The sequence below is a fragment of the Elgaria multicarinata genome, chromosome 3 (genome assembly GCF_023053635.1).
Source record: "Elgaria multicarinata webbii isolate HBS135686 ecotype San Diego chromosome 3, rElgMul1.1.pri, whole genome shotgun sequence".
Taxonomy (NCBI): Eukaryota; Metazoa; Chordata; class Lepidosauria; order Squamata; family Anguidae; genus Elgaria; species Elgaria multicarinata.
The window spans coordinates 167,773,919-167,792,319 of record NC_086173.1 but is presented as its reverse complement, the minus strand read 5'-3'; the positions used below and the strand labels follow the sequence as shown (position 1 = coordinate 167,792,319).

General features: G+C 44.6%; 1 pseudogene; it reads left to right on the top strand.

The window, feature by feature from the left end:
- Positions 1-6,563: 6,563 nt before the first annotated feature.
- LOC134395763 (zinc finger protein 420-like) overlaps positions 6,564-18,401 on the top strand; it is a 41,017-nt pseudogene continuing 29,179 nt past the window's right edge.

Sequence of the window (18,401 nt, the reverse complement as noted above, 5' to 3'; positions counted from 1 at the left end):
CAATTTTACAAGACCTTAACATAGATGGAGGACCAGATTATTCTCCAAAGGCCTGCTGGAACAAACAAGTTTTAGCCTGCTTCCGAAAGCCCAGGAGCCAGGCTAGCTTCCCTGAGAAGAGAGTTCCAGAGCACTGGAGCAGCCACCGAGAAGGCCCTCTCCTGCATTCCCACCAAGAGTGCCTGTGAAGATGGTGGGACTGAAAGAAAGGCTTCCCCAGAAGATCTCAAAGCACGGGCAGGCTCATAAGGGAGAATACGGTCTTTCAGATAACCTGGACCCGAGCCATATACATCTTTCTGGCGTGGGAAGAGTTTTCATAGGTTTGGTAACCTTACACAAGATCAGATAATTCCTACAGGAGAGAAACCTTATAAGTACACAGAGAATAGAAAGAGCTTCGGTTACGGCATAAACCAGGGACAACGTTGCAGGATCCACACGTGGGGAAAGCCACTGAAATGTTCAGAGTATGAAAAAAAAGCCAACATTTCAGCCGGCGTTCAAGCTGTACTTCCCATAACAGTATCCACTCTGGAGAGAAACCATATACAAGTTCAAAAGTGTGGGGAAAGTGTCAGAGACATCAAAGAATGCACAAATTAGAGAAGAGGAGAGCATGGAAAGAGCTTCAATGTGTCGTGTTTCTCAAAAACTCCCGCCTTCGTGGGAGACAATAACATGGCCTGCTAAGTAATCCAAAAAGCTTTATTTCAGGAATAAACATCTCTTCGCACCTGAAGAGAGGCTTCCAGTCTGTTTCCGGGCACAATTCAAAGTGCTGGTTATCACCTATAAAGCCCTCTACGGCTCGGGTCCAGGTTATCTGAAAGACCATGTTCCTGACTGTTAGAGCAGTATGACAACGAAATCAGTTACCTAGGGAGGTTGTGGGCTGTTCCACACTAGAGTCAGCTGGACAACCACCTGTCAGGGATGCTTTAGGGTGGATTCCTGCATCGAGCATGGGGTTGGACTCGATGGCCTTACAGGCCCCTTCCAACTCTGCTATTCTATGATTCTATATTCTCCCATATGAGCCTGCCTGTGCTCTGAGATCTTCTGGGGAGGCTTTTCTCTCAGTCCCACCAACATCCCAGGCATGCCTGAAGGGTACGCAGGAGAGGGCCTTCTCGGTGGCTGCTCTAAGGCTCTGGAACTTCCTTCCCAGGCTAGGCTGGCTCCCTCTGTGCTACACTTTCAGAGGCAGGCAAAAACTTTTTTGTTTCAGCAGGCTTTTGGAACTATACTGGACCTGTGTTAATGTATTGGATTCCCCCCCCCCCCTTTTAACCTGTTACACTTTTTAAATTTTTTAACATGTTTTTAATTTTACTGTAGGTTTAATTCTATTTTAACTTTTGTAATTTATATTTATATGTTTTAATTGTACGTGTTTGTGAATCGCCTTGAGTCCCAGTACTGGGGAAAAGGTGGGATATAAATAAATATCATCTTCATCATCATCATCTCTAGGAACTTTCCCCTTAGGCAAAACACTGCAAACTAAGAGAGACAATTGTCCTTTCAAGAAGATGGAAAGTTTTTCCCCAAGACTTGTTAAATTCAGAGAGAGTAATTCTGAGATAGCTTCTGATGAGATGTAAGCCGGGCTGACTTTCCCTCGCCTTCCTTTAGTTCCACCTGTTTTAGTCTGTGGCGTACTCTAGGATCGGTTAACCTCTCTGTGCCCTCCCCTTCAGAAGAATACTGGCTTCGCAGTGATTGTGTATTGTTTGTCCTTGAGAAGATAAGTTCTGGAGAGGGCTGACTGCCAGCTGGTGAAGAGCCCGTGAGAGCTTTCTGCCCCACTGGTACAGGCTGGCCTGTTTCTGGCGCCGACTCCTCTACTTCAGAGTCTGAGTCTGATTGATCACCTGAAACCCTTTCTTCCAACCCAGGGGGAGCAGGGCTAGACACAACACAATGGGACCTAGCAGAATCACACAAGGGAGAAATCCCTACGAATGTGCTGATGGAAATTCCAGTGCAGCAACATTTGAAGGGGCCCACCTTCCCCACCCCTGATCCAGGTATCATTCTAAGATCAAAAGGCCCCTTCCTGAGACCATACTAAAAAGAGGTTCCCAGCCAAGCCTTCCATGAAGGTAGGAGTTTCAGAGAGTTGGTGCTATAATTCACCATAGACTGATCCAGTGGGGAAACCAATCAAGCACTGCTGGAGATGCACTTGAAGAGGGCACGGTCCACAGCGTCTTTTGGTGGTGGCACCCAGACTGTGAAATACACACACACACACACACACACACACACACACACACACACACACACACAGAGGCTCATGGGGTCCCTTTCTTATTGACTACCTGATGAGGTCTGGCAAAGTCTGTGGTCTTTTGACATGCTGACTTCAGAGTTGATTCGCTGACCTGGTTCACACATAACGATAAGCCCCCGAGGGTGAATGGCCTTCTGGGGTTTCTTGTGGCAGCGGCCACCATGAATATTCAGCGGCCACCATAAATATTCAGGGCATGTTAGCATCACACCGTAGGTTGGCGTTATGTGTGAACACAGCAAGGGTGGGTTGTCTGGATGTTGGGAAGCCACCCAGGACCCATAGGCAGTTTTAGGGTTGCAGAGTTACCTGGCAGCTATCTGTTGTAAACCGCCCAGAGAGCTTAGGCTATGGGGCGGTATATATAGGGTGACCATATGACCGGATTTGTCTGAGTTTTTGATGCCAAATCCGGGAGGGGGAGGGGAAATCCGGATTTCCCCCCCAAAGAGCAGCTCTAATGGGAATTAACTTATAACTCTGTCATTTTTTAAGATAAAGACATGAAACTTGGCACAATGGTAGCTCCTAGGAAGGGCTTTAGTCATACCGAATTTGAAACAGATCCGTTCATGCATTGATTTTTTAGGAATTTTTTAAAAATTGAGGTTTTAAAATTATTTTTTAAATAGTATTTTTTTAAAGTTAAAGAGATGAAACTTTGTACCATGATAGGATTTAGGTAGAGCTTTAGCCACACCAAATTTGAAACAGATTCGTTCATCCATTGATTTTTTGGGATTTTTTTAAAAATTGAGGTTTTAAAATTGTTATTTTTAAAATTGTCATTTTTAAAGATACAGAGATGAAACTTTGTACCATGACAGGATTTAGGTAGAGCTTTACCCATACCAAATTTGAAACAGATCTGGGGGCAGTAGCAAACCCTGTTAACAATAACAGCAGCTTGCAATGAGTGAAGATACAGTCAGAAAAGATATTTGAGAGAAGGGGAGAATGTAACACACAGAGTACAGCAAAAGCTTCAAAGTACAGCAAAACCTACAAAAGTAGGAGTGAGTGATGTTAATTTCAGATACATTGAATCTCTCACTTGTTCTTTATTTCAGTGATTTTAACATTAAGATGCTATGAAGAACAGATTTGTCTTAAATGTGTGCTGTAAAATCAGACATGTGACCAAAGCTATGTTCGGGTGGGCACGCCCCCTTGGTACTGGACACGCCCCCTTGGGGGCGACCATGTTGTCCTTTTTGGTTTCCAAAATATGGTCACCCTAGGTATATAAATGTAATAAATAAATATATTAATTAATAAATAAAGCACCTTGCCTTGGAAGGGGATATTAGCACTCAGCCTACTGTTGTTTACGACTTCTGGATCCATTACAGGCTATTTCAAGAGTGGCCTAATAGCTACCTCTTTTAAAATGCCCAGGACTACTCCTCTCAAGGAAGAGTTGATAACTTCCTGGACCCAGCTGGACATCTTATTAGACGTAGTAAGCCATGACGCGGAAGGCTCAAGTTCACAGGTGGTTGACCAGACTTGTCCAAGCAACTTGTCCATCGTCTCAGATGTCGAAAACGGGAGGAAGGAAAGGAACCTCTCGTGCAAGCACTGAGTCACTACTGACTCTTGGAGGGATGCAAGTTTTTGCTGATGTTTTCTTGGCAGGCCTTATAGCGGGGTGGTTTGCCGTTGCCTTCCCTGGCCCTTATTACCTTTCCCCCAGCTAGCTGGGTACTCATTTTACCGACCTTGGGAGGATGGAAGGCTGAGTCAACCCGAGCCGGCTGCCTGAAACCAGCTTCCGCTGGGATCGAACTCAGGCCATGGGAAGAGTTTCAGGAAAACAGAAACTCGTCCAATAAAACTGAACTAGACAGTTCTCTGGACACCTCAGCTAACGCCACTGCATTATTTTTTATTCATTTATTACATTTCTATACTATCCAATAGTTGAAGCTCTCTGGCCAGATCACAGTAATTTAAACAATAAAATAATAATTTAAAAAAATATTTCTTACCCGCCTCTCCATTCTGATTTATTTATTTATTACATTTTATACAGCCCAATAGCCGAAGCTCTCTTTTACCTCATAATGCAACATTTCAAAACCACAGTATAAAAACAGAAAAAATAACCAAATACAACCTAGCTACCATGCAACGCTTTAAAATACAAGGCCATCGTTAACTGGTGTCCAATTCACGATGGGATTTGAATGACTTTATTTTCAAAGTGCCATGCAAAGTTGTCTCAGAGTGACACAAGGGTTTAAGGTAATAATGAACACAGTGAAATGCATATAACACCAAGCATTTTCACTTAGAAAATATTCATAGGATCGTAGAAAAAGGCCATCGAGTCCAACCAGCTGCTGAATGCAGGAATCCACCTTAAAGCATCCCTGACAGATGGTTGTCCAGCTGCCTCTTGAAGGCCTCTGGTGTGGGAGAGCCCACAACCTCCCTAGGTAACTGGTTCCATTGTCGTACTGCTCTAACAGTCAGGAAGTTTTTCCTGATGTCCAGCCAGAATATGGCTTCCTGTAACTTCAGCCCTTTATTCCATGTCCTGCAGTCTGGGAGGATCAAGAAGAGATCCCGACCCTCCTCTGTGTGACAACCTTCCAAGCATTTGAAGAGTACTACCATGTCTCCCCTCCATCTTCTCTTCTCCAGGCTAAACATGCCCAGTTCTTTCAGTCTCTCTTCATAGGGCTTTGTTTCCAGACCCCTGATCATCCTGGTTGCCCTCCTCTGAACACGCTCCAGCTTGTCTGCGTCCTTCTTGAATTGTGGAGCCCAGAACTGGACGCAATACTCTAGATGAGGCCTAACCAGGGCCAAATAGAGAGGAACCAGTACCTCACGTGATTTGGAAGCTATACTTCTACTAATGTAGGGTGACCATATGAAAAGGAGGACAGGGCTCCTGTATCTTTAACAGTTGCATAGAAAAGGGAATTTCAGCAGGTGTCATTTGTATATATGGAGAACCTGGGGAAATTTCCTCTTCATCACAACAGTTAAAGGTGCAGGAGCTATACTAGAGTGACCAGATTTAAAAGAGGGCAGGGCACCTGTAGCTTTAACTGATGTGATGAAGAGGAAATTTCCCCAGGTTCTCCATATATACAAATGACACCTGCTGAAATTTCCTTTTCAATACAACTGTTAAAGATACAGGAGCCCTGTCCTCCTTTCCATAGGGTCACCCTAACTAATGCAGCCCAAAATAGCATTTGCCTTTGTTGCAGCCATATCGTACTGTTGGCTCCTATTCAGCTTGTGATCTACAACAATTCCAAGATCCTTCTTGTTTGTAGTATTTACTTGCAGAACCAAGTATCCCCCATCTTGTAACTGTGCATTTGGTTTCCATTTCCTAGATGTAGAACTTGGCATTTATCCCTATTCTGTGTCCTGCATTCTGGGTGGATCAGGAAGAGATCCTGGCCTTCCTTGTAAAGTCACTGACTTCGTTCTTTATGAATGACAAAAAAAAAGAAGTTATTTTATTTGGAAATGGCATGAAAGCAAGGGCGGATGACAAAGGCCTTAGCTAGACCTAAGGTTTATCCCGGGTCGTCCCTGCCTTCTCTCGGGATCCCCTGTGTGTCATTTACATGAACAGGGATGACCCCGGGATGATCCCAGGATAAACCTTAGGTAGGGTGACCATATGAAAAAGAGGACAGGGCTCCTGTGTCTTTAACAGTTGCATAGAAAAGAGAATTTCATTTGTATATATGGAGAACCTGGTGAAATTCCCTCTTCATCACAACAGTTAAAGTGGAGGAGCTATACCAGAGTGACCAGATTTAAAAGAGGGCAGGGCTCCTGCAGCTTTAACTGTTGTGATGAAAAGGAAATTTCACCAGGTTTTCCATATATACAATTGACCCCTGCTGAAATTCCCTTTTCTATGCAACTGTTAAAGATACAGGAGCCCTGTCCTCCTTTTCATAGGGTCACCCTACCTTAGGTCCAGCTAAAGCCAAAGTAGATAAGGCAGAGTTCCTGATCCCAGGAAGATTTCTAGATACATTCACCTAGGGACAGAGTTGGGAGGGAGCAATATCTACCCTTGGCTCAATTGATTGATTGATTGAACTGCTTAACAGACCAATCACTAAAGTCCTCAGGGTGGATTAATTGCAAGAAACGTGTGCAGGAATCTCTGCAGCTGTTTCGTGGGGAGTCCATCTAAGGGTTAAAGAGAGCGAGTGGGCTGGGTCCTAGAGAGGCCCCTTGAAGAGCCAAGGCTTATTGAATGTGCTCACTTCCTCCTCCCACCCTTGGGAAAGCAGCCTGGGAGGTTTGCATGGTGTTTGCATCTGCAGCCTCTTTTCCCCTGCAAAGGAGCTGGTGGGTGCAAGATGCAAGGGGGTCCCAGGGGGTGGAAGGAGCCCCGCAGGGCAGGAGCAGAGAAGGGAGGGAGCCAAGGGCAGGGCTTAGGGGGTGAGTGGGTGGGTAGAGTGAGAGAGACCCCCCTGCCCTCCCCGAGGACTGACCCACTTGGGGCCCCTCCAGGAGACCCCCGCCTTGCACCTCCTTCCCTCCCCATCATTAGGGGATCCTGGAAGAGAAGGGAAGGTGGGAGGAAAGACCCTGGGTGGGGAGGAGGAACATCCCATCAGTTAGGAAAAAGGCTGTTCTGGTGCCATTTCTGCATTGCATTTTGTTTTGCTTCCTCTCCCCTGTTTTAAACGGAGTTAACAAGTACCTGGGTCCCTATCCTTTACATAAGTCTCATGGGCAGCCTGCTTCTCAGACTCCACAGTGAAAGCTGCCCTCTTTTGCATCTGGTCACACTAGGCAGGGCTCCCGCAGCTTTCGCTCTTGCGATGAACAGGGAATTTCTCCAGGTGCTGCATGCATAACAATGGCACCTGCTGAAATTCCCTTTTCAATACAGCGGTTAAAGATACCTTTGTGCCTAGTTCTGCCCAGTCCAGTTGTGGGCACCACAGTTCAAGAAGGACGCAGACAAGCTGGAGCGTGTGCAGAGGAGGGCAACCAGGATGATCAGGGGTCTGGAAACAAAGCCCTACGAGGACAGACTGAAAGAACTGGGCATGTTTGTTTATTTATTTATTATTTTATTTATTTATTACATTTCTATACCGCCCAATAGCCAGAGCTATTATGTTTAGCCTGGAGAAGAGAAGATTGAGGGGATACATGATAGCACTCTTCAAATACTTTTTGAAGTATTTGAAGAGAGGTCCGCCTGGCGCCTACACTGTACTGCTTTCGTCGCCAGCTGAAGACCTTTTTATTCTCTCAGTATTTTAACACTTAACTTGAAATTTAAATTTTACTGTTCTAGCTCTGTATTTTAATCTTATATCAATTTTGCTGCGTGGTTTTATCCTGGTTGTTATTTTGTAACTGTGCTTTTAACATGTTGGTTGTTTTATTATGGATTTAATTTTTGTGAACCGTCCAGAGAGCTCCGGCTATTGGGTGGTATAAAAATGTTATAAATAAATAAATAAATACTTAAAAGGTTGTCCCACAGGGGAGGGCCAGGATCTCTTCTCAATCTTCCCAGAGTGCAGGATACGGAATAATGGGCTCAAGTTAAAGGAAGCCAGATTCCAGCTGGTCATCAGGAAAAACTTCCTGACTGTTAGAGCAGTATGACAATGGAACCAGTGACCTAGGGAGGTTGTGGGCTCTCCCACACTAGAGGCCTTCAAGAGGCAGCTGGACAACCATCTGTCAGGGATGCTTTAGGGTGGATTCCTGCATTGAGAAGGGGGGTTGGACTCAATGGCCTTCTAGGCCCCTTCCAACGCTACTATTCTGTGATTCTATGATTCTATGATTTCAAAGATACCATTCAAAGTATAGGGACCTAGGGAGGTTGTGGGCTCTCCCACACTAGAGGCCTTCAAGAGGCAGCTGGACAACCATCTGTCAGGGAGGCTTTAGGGTGGATTCCTGCATTGAGCGGGGGGTTGGACTCGATGGCCTTGTAGGCCCCTTCCAACTCTGCTATTCTATGATTCTAGTCCGGAAAGTTCAATAAGAGTCAAGTTGCAGAACAAGAGGCCACTACCAGAAGTAGTTGCAGTGTGTGTACTACTCCTCACGGCTAGCAGCTCCGTGTGTCCGGATTCTTCCTGTATATCCTGATAAGGCCTAAGCGAATATTGGCTGCCTCAAACTATGGGGGAAAAAAGGTCTGTTGACACAGGTTTTTGCCCACTGATCCAAGACCAAATTTCTAGCTGACACCTGAAAATAAATAAAAAGTGCAATCAGAAGGCAAGAAAGGTTAGGGGAGTCTTGAATCAAAAAAAGAGACTGAAGCTTAAGAGAAGTTGATTTTGGTTCTGTTCATTTTCTGTTGTTCTGTTTTGCATTGCTCCAAGTTTTGCTAACAGTTTTTTTTATAGCTATTGATCCTTTTCAGACACAGTTTGCATGTTTCAGTTCTACGCCTTGGATTTTAAGAGGAGTCTCTTCCAACTTTCTTCTGGGTCTGTAACATCCTGTTCTTCAGATCTCTGCCTGGGGATAGAGAGCTATAGCTTCCTTTTAATTCCACGCCATCCCCGCTCTCTTTCCTTCCTTTTCTGCAAAAGTTTAGACTATAATGTTATGTGGCTGAAAGCTTTTAACGTCGCGTTGAACCAGTTTGGATTGGTAGAAGTTTATTCAACTGCTGCTATTTGGGCCTTTCTAACAGGCCTTAAAAAGAGTAAAAGTGTAGTGTATTTTGCATAGTGTATAAATGTATTAAAGCTTCCTGCGTGTCATATGTCATTTCTCCCCACAAGTTTAAAGAGTATTTACGTTTTTCTTGCTTAAAGTTTAAAATAAACTTTCAAACATCTTGAACTTCGAATAGCCTTAAGTCGGCACTGGCTACACACTCTCTTTCTCTCCCATTGGGGCAGCATTAGAACCTCATTTTCAACCATGAGCCTGATTCTTGTGGGACCAAGATTGTAGAGACCCATTTGAGACAGGTCCTGGGTATTAAGTTGGCCACAACTATATCTTATTAACGCAGCTCTTCATTTCAATTCCTACAGGGAAGTCCTTGCCTGAAAAGAGAAATTGGGAGCGAAGGAAGGAGTCTTTTTTGATGCCTGGTGGGAGCAGAGATGGAGAAGAGAGTAAAGGTGAAAGAGGAAAGCTTTATTGGCCCTGAAGCAGGAAACGTCTCCTGCAACAGGGCTCCTGCAGAGCCCTGGGAAAGAAGAGTGCAAGAGAACCAGCCTGGGAGCAACACCAGCTCAGACGCAGAGCTCCAGCACTTCAGGAGGTTCAGCTACAAGGAGGCTGAAGGGCCCCGAGAGGTTTGCAGCCAACTCCACCACCTTTGTTGTCAGTGGCTGAAGCCAGAAAGGAACACGAAAGCTCAGATGCTGGACCTGGTGGTCCTGGAGCAGTTCCTGGCTGTCCTGCCCCCGGAGATGGAGAGCTGGGTCAGAGAGTGTGGTGCGAAGACCAGTTCCCAAGCGGTGGCCCTGGCAGAAGGCTTCCTCCTGAGCCAGGCGGAGGACAAAGAACAGGTGAGAGGATTTCATCCTGATAACTCCAAGGGATGGAAATCTTTATACTCCCCACCAGTGACTCATCTTTTATTGCATGTTCTCTAAGGAAGGGATACCCCAAATTCTAATCCCCCCCTCCCCACAAGAAGAGTTGTGCCTAATGTGTAGGGCAGGCTCTCCTCGGAGGATCTTCTAACACAAATAAGCAATGTGTTCCTAAGATCAGTCCCTGTGCCAAAGAACTGGAGAATGGCCAATGTTACACCAATTTTCAGGGTGGTTGGCTTAACCTCCGTTCCAGGTAAATTGGTTAAAAGAATTATGAAAGATTGAAAAATTGAAGCATAGGGAAGGACGAGCCCTGCTGAAAAAGAATCGACACGGTTTCCACAAAGATAAGTCCTGTCTCACTAAACTTTTAGAGTTCTTTGAGACTGCCAATAAAGATGTAGACAGTGGTAAACCAGTAAACATAGTTTACTTGGACTTCCAAAAGGCTTTTGACAGAGGCCCTCATGAAACGCTCCTGAGCGAATTTAGCAGTCATGGAATAAGAGGAGAGGTCCTCTTATGGATCAGTATCTGGTGAAAGAATTGGAAGCCGGGAGCAGGTATAAATGGTGCATTACCCCAATGGAGGGATATAAACAGTAGGGTCCCACAGGGATCTGTATTGGGACCAATGCTTTTGAACTCATTCATAAAAGATCTGGAATTAGGAGTGAGCAGTGAATGGGCCAAGTTTGCCAATGGCATTTCATTATTTATGGTGGTTAAACCAAAAAAAGGCATTGTGAGGAGCATCAAAAGCATCTCTCCAAACTGGGAGAAAGGGCTTTGAAATGACCAATGTGGTTCAAAGTCAACAATTCTAAAGTGATGCATATCGGGGCAAAAACCTCGAGTATAATCTGATGGCATCTAAACTAGCTGTGACCACCAAGAAAGAGATCTAGGGATTGCTGTGGACAGCTCGATGAAAATGTCCACCCAGTGTGCGGCCACTGTAAAAAAAGGAAAACTTCATATTTGGAATAATTAAGAGAGGAACTGAGACTATAATGGCCAGGTTCACTTAAAGTCTGCTCCAGGTAAATTGGTTGAAAGTATTATTACAGATTAAAAAATTAAAGCATATAGAAGGATGAGCCCTCCTGAAAAAGAATCCGCACGGCTTCCGCAAAGGCAAGTTCTGTCTCACTAAGCTTTTAGAGTTCTTTGAGATTCCAGGAAACACGTAGAGCAGAGCTTTCCAAACTTTTCATGTTGGTGACACACTTTTTAGACATGCATCATTTCGCGACACAGTAATTCAGTTTTACTAGCAAACCGAAGGTTAAACTAACCCCTTATGAGAGATACGGACACATACATAAATTGTAATAACGAAATGTATGGGGACGCAACATTTCTCATGAAAACCTTTTCATTTATATTTTAAAAAATATATGATTTGCAAGATAATAACGTACATTTCCAAGACTTTTCACATTGAGCCAATTTTGTCGAGCTGCGGTCGAGTGGCGGTTGAGACGGTGTTCTATCAAAAAACTGGACCCATGGAATTTCTCGGATGTGTCACTTCTGGTGCAGCCGTGTCACTGGAAGTGATGCCGAATCAGCTGTTTCGACCCGATTATGCATACTACGCATCCCTGACAGATGGTTGTCCAGCTGCCTCTTGAAGGCCTCTAGTGTGGGAGAACCCACAACCTCCCTAGGTAACTGATTCCACCGTCGCACTGCTCTAACAGTCAGGAAGTTTTTCCTGATGTCCAGCCGGAATCTGGCGTTCTGGAACTTGAGCCCATTATTCCGTGTCCTGCACTCTGGGAGGATCGAGAAGAGATCCTGGCCCTCCTCTGTGAGACAACCTTTGAAGTATTTGAAGAGTGCTCTCATGTCTCCCCTCAATCTTCTCTTCTCCAGGCTAAACATGCCCAGTTCTTTCAGTCTCTCTTCATAGGGCTTTGTTTCCAGACCCCTGAGCATCCTGGTTGCCCTCCTCTGAACACGCTCCAGCTTGTCTGCATCCTTCTTGAATTGTGGAGCCCAGAACTGGACACAATACTCTAGATGAGGCCTAACCAGGGCCGAATAGAGAGGAACCAGTACCTCATGTGATTTGGAAGCTATACTTCTATTAATGCAGCCCAAAATAGCATTTGCCTTTCTTGCAGCCATATCGCACTGTTGGCTCCTATTCAGCTTGCGATCTACAACAATTCCAAGGTCCTTCTCGTTTGTAGTATTGCTGAGCCAAGTGTCCCCCATCTTGTAACTGTGCATTTGGTTTCTATTCCCTAAATGTAGAACGTGGCATTTAAGGTAGGGTAGGTCGCTTGGGGAGTAGGTCAACTTTAGAAGGAACCCAGAAAGCAAACAAATTGGAAAACTCAGCCCATGGCCTTGACCTGACCCGTTTCTTTCCTTCCTAATCCCTCTTCTCTCTCTGGGATCCTCCCTCCTGTTCCAGGTGCAGCGGATGTTGGCGAAAGCACCCACAGATTTCCCTGAGGCAGAGGAGGCTCCACCAGGCACCACACAGAGGCCGCTGTTCAGGTGGACCTTCCAGGAGGATGGCAGAGGTCCCAGCTTCCTGGGTAAGGATTAAGGGGATGTCTTTCACCATGGTCTTCCTCTCTCAATTACACCTGAGATGCATGAGCTGCTTTAACCTGAACCTGATTCAGGGGGGAAGGAGAAGAGAAACTCTTTCCTTAGATGCCCCAAAAGAATTTTTGTTTAGCCATGCAGATGAACACAAATTCCACTAAAACAGCAAAAATGGAAATGCTTAAGAGCTATACCTTATCTTCCCACCTTCTTTGCCTTCCTCACAGGGAGTGGAAACACCTGCAGAGAGAGTGAACTGACTCCTAGGCCTTCTTCTCTTTGTGGTGGAGTGGAGACGGTTTCTGCACAGCTAGGGCAGGTAAGGAAGTCCTGGGGGCCTCTGTCCCCTGCACATCTCTTTGGTCCTGGAAGAACCTGCCCCTTTAGCCTTTGCTCCTCTCCAAGATGGCGGCTAGGAAGGCCTTGAAGGTCACTCATGAAGCTCTGGAACCTGCAGGAAATCCTCCAACCACCTCACCTTTATTGTCTTCATGGATTGCAACCTTATGCATAAGGAGAACATGGTCTCTTCTTCTTTCAGGGTCCGGTGACCTTTGAGGAGGTGGCCGTGCATTTCTCGGAGGAGGAGTGGGCTCTGCTGGATCCAGGCCAGAGGACTCTGCACAAGGAAGTCATGGAGGAGAATCGTGGGATCCTGGCCTCTCTGGGTAAGGAATGGGATTCCTCTGGGTAAGGCTCCCTCTTTGCCTTCTTGACAGATCCTGGAAGGTGGGATTTCAGCTCTTCTTTGTTTGTGTCAGTGTGTTGTTGAGGACAACAGTGCCTGGGCCACGTTCCTGGGGTACTTTAGTCCAGAGAAAACTCACCAGGTGATGTACATAAAGCCTTAAAAGTACAGGTAAAACACTCACATCCTCTCCAACCCTTACCTGTTGGTCTTCTTATAGCCTCTCTGAGATGAGGATGCTTGTTTTGACTTTAGAAACAGCAGAATGTCCCTCCAGTTGGGGCTACCCATCTCTAAGAAGCGGCCAAGTCCTATTCTCTTGGCATCTGATCTTCAATTGCCTTATTAATATGAATTTAGAGCAAGGTTTCAAAGCAGCCAATACGGTCCAATGGCAGTGATTCTTCTTGTTCTAAACCACCTCCTTCCACCTTCATTCCTCCCCAGCTGCCTTCCCCTGCAGGTGTTACAAGATCCGGCCATCCATCCTTTGACATTTTTAGGGCTGTTTTGAACCTCTGCATGTTACACTTGTGTTGAAGGGACTCCACTGGCTGCCTCTTTGCTACTGGGCCAAATTTAAGGTTGTGCTTGTATGGGTTTCCCTACCGGCATATACATTCCTTACATGTTTATTATATTTGGAAGGCTCTGCCTCTCCATGTGTTTTTTATCCTGTTAATCAAATCAGCAAACGGTTTGCTTTGTTCCTGTTATGAGGAAGATTCGTTTTTATTCTTTCAGGTGATTGCAGGGAGAGCATGAAAAATGGCGCACACCAGAAAAGGAACACTGAAACTGAAGAGGAGTGGGGAATCAAACCCATTTCTTTGGAAGGGTCAGACATCCGTGAAATCCCAACACCGAGGAAAAGGAATATTCACCATGGGAAGCCCCTCTGGAAAAGCTCTCAGGATATAAAGACTCAGAAGATGCACCGTACCAAGTGTGAGGAGGGTTTCAGCAGCAGCTTAAGCCTTAAACGACATCAAAGCATTCACGCAGGGGAGAAGCCCTATAAATGCTCTGAATGTGGAAAGTGTTTTGCTCGCCCTGGGAATCTTAAAGCACATCAAAATATTCACACAGGTGAAAGGCCCTATAAATGCTCTGAATGTGGAAAGCGTTTCTCTCGCCGTGGGAATCTTAAAGAACATCAAAATATTCACACAGGTGAAAGGCCCTATAAATGCTCTGAATGTGGGAAGCGTTTCTCTCGCCGTGGGAATCTTAAAGAACATCAAAATATTCACACACATGAAAAGCCCTTTAAATGCTCTGAATGTGAAAAGGGCTTCACCAAGCATGAGAATCTTAAAGCCCATCAAAATTCCCACACAGGCAAGAAACCCTTTAAATGCTCTGAATGTGGAAAGGGTTTCACCAAACGTGGGAGTCTTAAAACACATCGAAGTATCCACACAGCCGAAAAGCCCTTTAAATGCTCTGACTGTGGCAAGGGTTTTGCTCAGCGGGTACAACTTAAAGAACATCGAAGTATCCACACAGGTGAGAAGCCCTATAAATGCTCTGAATGTGGAAAGGGATTCAACAAGCGTGAGAATCTTAAAGTACATCAAAATTCCCACACAGGCAAGAAGCCGTTTAAATGCTCTGAATGTGGAAAGGGTCTCAGTAGCAGCGCATGCCTTAAAAACCATCACAGAACGCACACAGGCGAGAAGCCCTATCAATGCTCAGTATGTGGAAAGTGTTTCACTCATAGCATGAGCCTGAAAGTACATCAAAATACCCACACAGGGGTGAAGCCCTATCAATGTTCTGAGTGTGGGAAGTGTTACAGTACTAGCTCAAACCTTAAACAGCATCAAAACATCCACACAGGAGAAAAGCCCTTTCAGTGCTCTGAGTGTGGAAAGAGTTTCAATTACAGCTCAAATCTTAAGCTACATCAAAGAATTCACTCAAGTGAGAAGCCCTATTAATGCTCAGAGCGTGGAAAGAGTTTCACTTGCAACATAAAACAGTCAACACAGTTGAGAAACGCTATGAAGTATAGCTTCCAAATTGCGTGAGGTACTGGTTCTTCGCTATTCGGCCCTGGTTAGGCCTCATCTTGAGTATTGCGTCCAGTTCTGAGCACCACACTTCAAGAAGGATTCAGACAAGCTGGAGGGGGTTCAGAGGAGGGCAACCAGGATGATCAGGGGTCTGGAAACAAAGCCCTATGAGGAGAGACTGAAAGAACTGGGCATGTTTAGCCTGGAGAAGAGAAGATTGAGGGGAGACATGATAGCACTCTTCAAACACTTGAAAGATTGTTACACAGAGGAGGGCCAGGATCTCTTCTCAATCCTCCCAGAGTGCAGGACACGGAATAACGGGCTCTAGTTAAAGGAAGCCAAATTCCGGCTGGACAGCAGAAAAAACTTCCTGACTGTTAGAGCAGTACGACAAATGGAACCAGTTACCTAGGGAGGTTGTGGGCTCTCCCACACTAGAGGCCTTCAAGAGGCACCTGGACAACCACATGTCGGGTATGCTTTGAGGTGGATTCCTGCATTGAGCAGGGGGTTGGACTCGATGGCCTTATAGGCCCCTTTCAACTCTACTATTCTATGATTCCATGAATGCTTGTGATGTTCCACTGTTATATGCTGTTTGGTATGTAAATGCTGTTTAGATTTTGTATGTTCAGGCTGGTTAGTGGGAAATTCTGTTAGGGGAGAGTGAGTGAATGGAATGTTGGAGTGAATGCTGTTTGGCGCTTGGATTTGAGTGTGTGAAATGGATGACAGTTAAACATCAGTTGCTGGAGAGAGTTGGGGTCTGCCTGAAGAGGATAGATTAGTGTAATCTCTTAATGGCTTAATGGCCATTTCTGGACCATTCATGCACATTGTAATACATGTGAAATTTGGTACGGTGGTATTTATTACTGTAGATTAAAATTAGATATAGGGACACCACAGGAAATCGTAACTGCCACCATGCTGGAAAATGGCGCCCAAAATTCAGTTTACGCACAAGAACTCCATTATTTGTAATCTCACAGAAAAGATGTCTCAGTACAAAATTAAAGAGCATAAAGTTTGCTATAAAAACATTATCAATCTTTTCATAGGAGCAACACCATAGGAGATGGATCTGCTGAGCTCCCATGACAGCCAAGGGACTTCTTATGTTGGAAGGATAAATGTTCTCCTCCCATAATGCAATGGACTGAGGACCTAATAACACTATCAACTTTTGAACGGGTGTTATATAGGCACAACTTGCGAGAGGAGAAATACATGGATATTTGGTCTGCTTTTCTTGAAGGTTATGAATAACCCCCCCTTTTTTTATTATTGAATGGTACACGTGATGGAAAAATGACGGTTTTCTTATATATGTAATGTGGTTTTGTTCTGTTCTGTTTTGTTGATATTCACAATAAAAAGGAAGCAAACAAAAAGAGTTGATCACGGGGTACCTGGTCATCTCGAAGGAATAAACTTTGCCTGTCTACGTGAGCCCATTGCCATGATTACAGCTACCTGATCCAAACTAAACAGGACACTGAATGGAGGAGGTTCTGAGAATGCCTCAGATGTTGTTGTTGTTATTATTATTATTATTATGGCCTGGCTTCTCCACTTTTTCAGAGGGGGATTTTAGAACCTCCATTTTTCCAAGTATATAGGGGCTTATTTATTTATTACATTTTTTATCCCGCCCAATAGCCGAAGCTCTCTGGGCGGTTCACAAAAATTAAAACCATGAAAAGCATAATAAAACAACCCACAACCTAAAAACACAAATACAAAATACAATATAAAAAGCACAACCAGGATAAAACCACACAGCAGAAATTGATATTAAAATACGGAATTAAAACAGCAAAGTTTAAATTTAAGTTAAATTAGGTGTAAAAATACTAGGAAAATAAAAAGGTCTTCAGCTGGCGACGTAAGGAATATAGTGTAGGTACCAGGCGAACCTCCTTAGGGAGCTCGTTCCAGAGCTGGGGTGCCACAGCAGAGAAGGCCCTCCTGGTAGCCACCTGCCTCACTTCCTTTGGCAGGGGCTCACGGAGAAACATAATGTCGTATGTAAAACAAACAACGGTCTAAAATCACAAATACAAAATACAGTATAAAAAGCACAACCAGGATAAACCTCTCTGGGGAGCTCATTCCACAGCCGGGGTGCCACAGCAGAGAAGGCCCTCCTCCTAGTAGCCACCTGCCTCACTTCCTTTGGCAGGGGCTCATGGAGAAAGGCCATGAGAAGGACCCCTGTGGATGATCTTAAGGTCCGGGCAGTTATTTGAAGGAGGTGTTCCTTCAAACAAAATTACCTCAGTCACTTTTAATTTCAAAATTAAATTGGAGTGGATTTTGAAATTAAACACTGTCTTCACAGAAGCTAAATGAGGAGGGTTGGGTTTTTTTTACCACTCTTGTAAATTTCCTGGAGTTTTGAGACATTCCTTGATGTTTGTACAATATGAGAAGATCTTGAGTGAATCGCCCTGTCATGGTCACACCTGTAGGAAACTCAATGAAAAAACTTGCTCAACAGTATAAAAACTATAAACTTCATCCCATTCTATCTAGACGCCAGTATAGAAACACAAGATAATCCCTTGTAAATGATTTCTGCAGACCTTGTTACAAGTGGGTATAGAATATTGTAACTGTTTCATATTATTGAAATATATGCACAGGCCTCCCTTGCAATATGCGCTATGAACTATATATATGTAGTAATGAAATTGTTTTCTTCACATGTATGCACAGGCTGTGCTTGCAATGTGCTTTTATAATTGTAATCCAAGTTTATTGTAGAGAAGCCCAAGAGTGGTTTCACCCCCATTTCTTAAGGGCCTGTAACAACACATATCTCAAATACAATGAGACAACACAGAACTAAAATAATTACAATTATAAAAGCACATTGCAAGCACAGCCTGTGCATACATGTGAACAATAAGGACATACGTGTCATGCTGGATCAGACTGAAGGTCCATCTAGTCCAGCATTCTGTTCACATAGTGGCCAAACAGCTGTTGATCAAAGGCCAACAAGCAGGACATGGTGCAATATCACCCTCCCACCCATGTTCCCCAGCAACTGGTGCACACAGGCTTACTGCCTCAAATACTGGAGGTAGCACACAACCATCAGGGCTGGTAGCCATTGATAACCTTCTCTTCTAGGGATTGATCCAACCCCCTTTTAAAGGCAAATTGGTGGCCGTCACTACATCTTGTGGCAGTGAGTTCCATGATGAGGGACTTTGTCAAATAGCCTTTTGAGGAGACAATTTCACCAAATTTCTTCAGGGGGAGGAGAAATTCTCCAACTA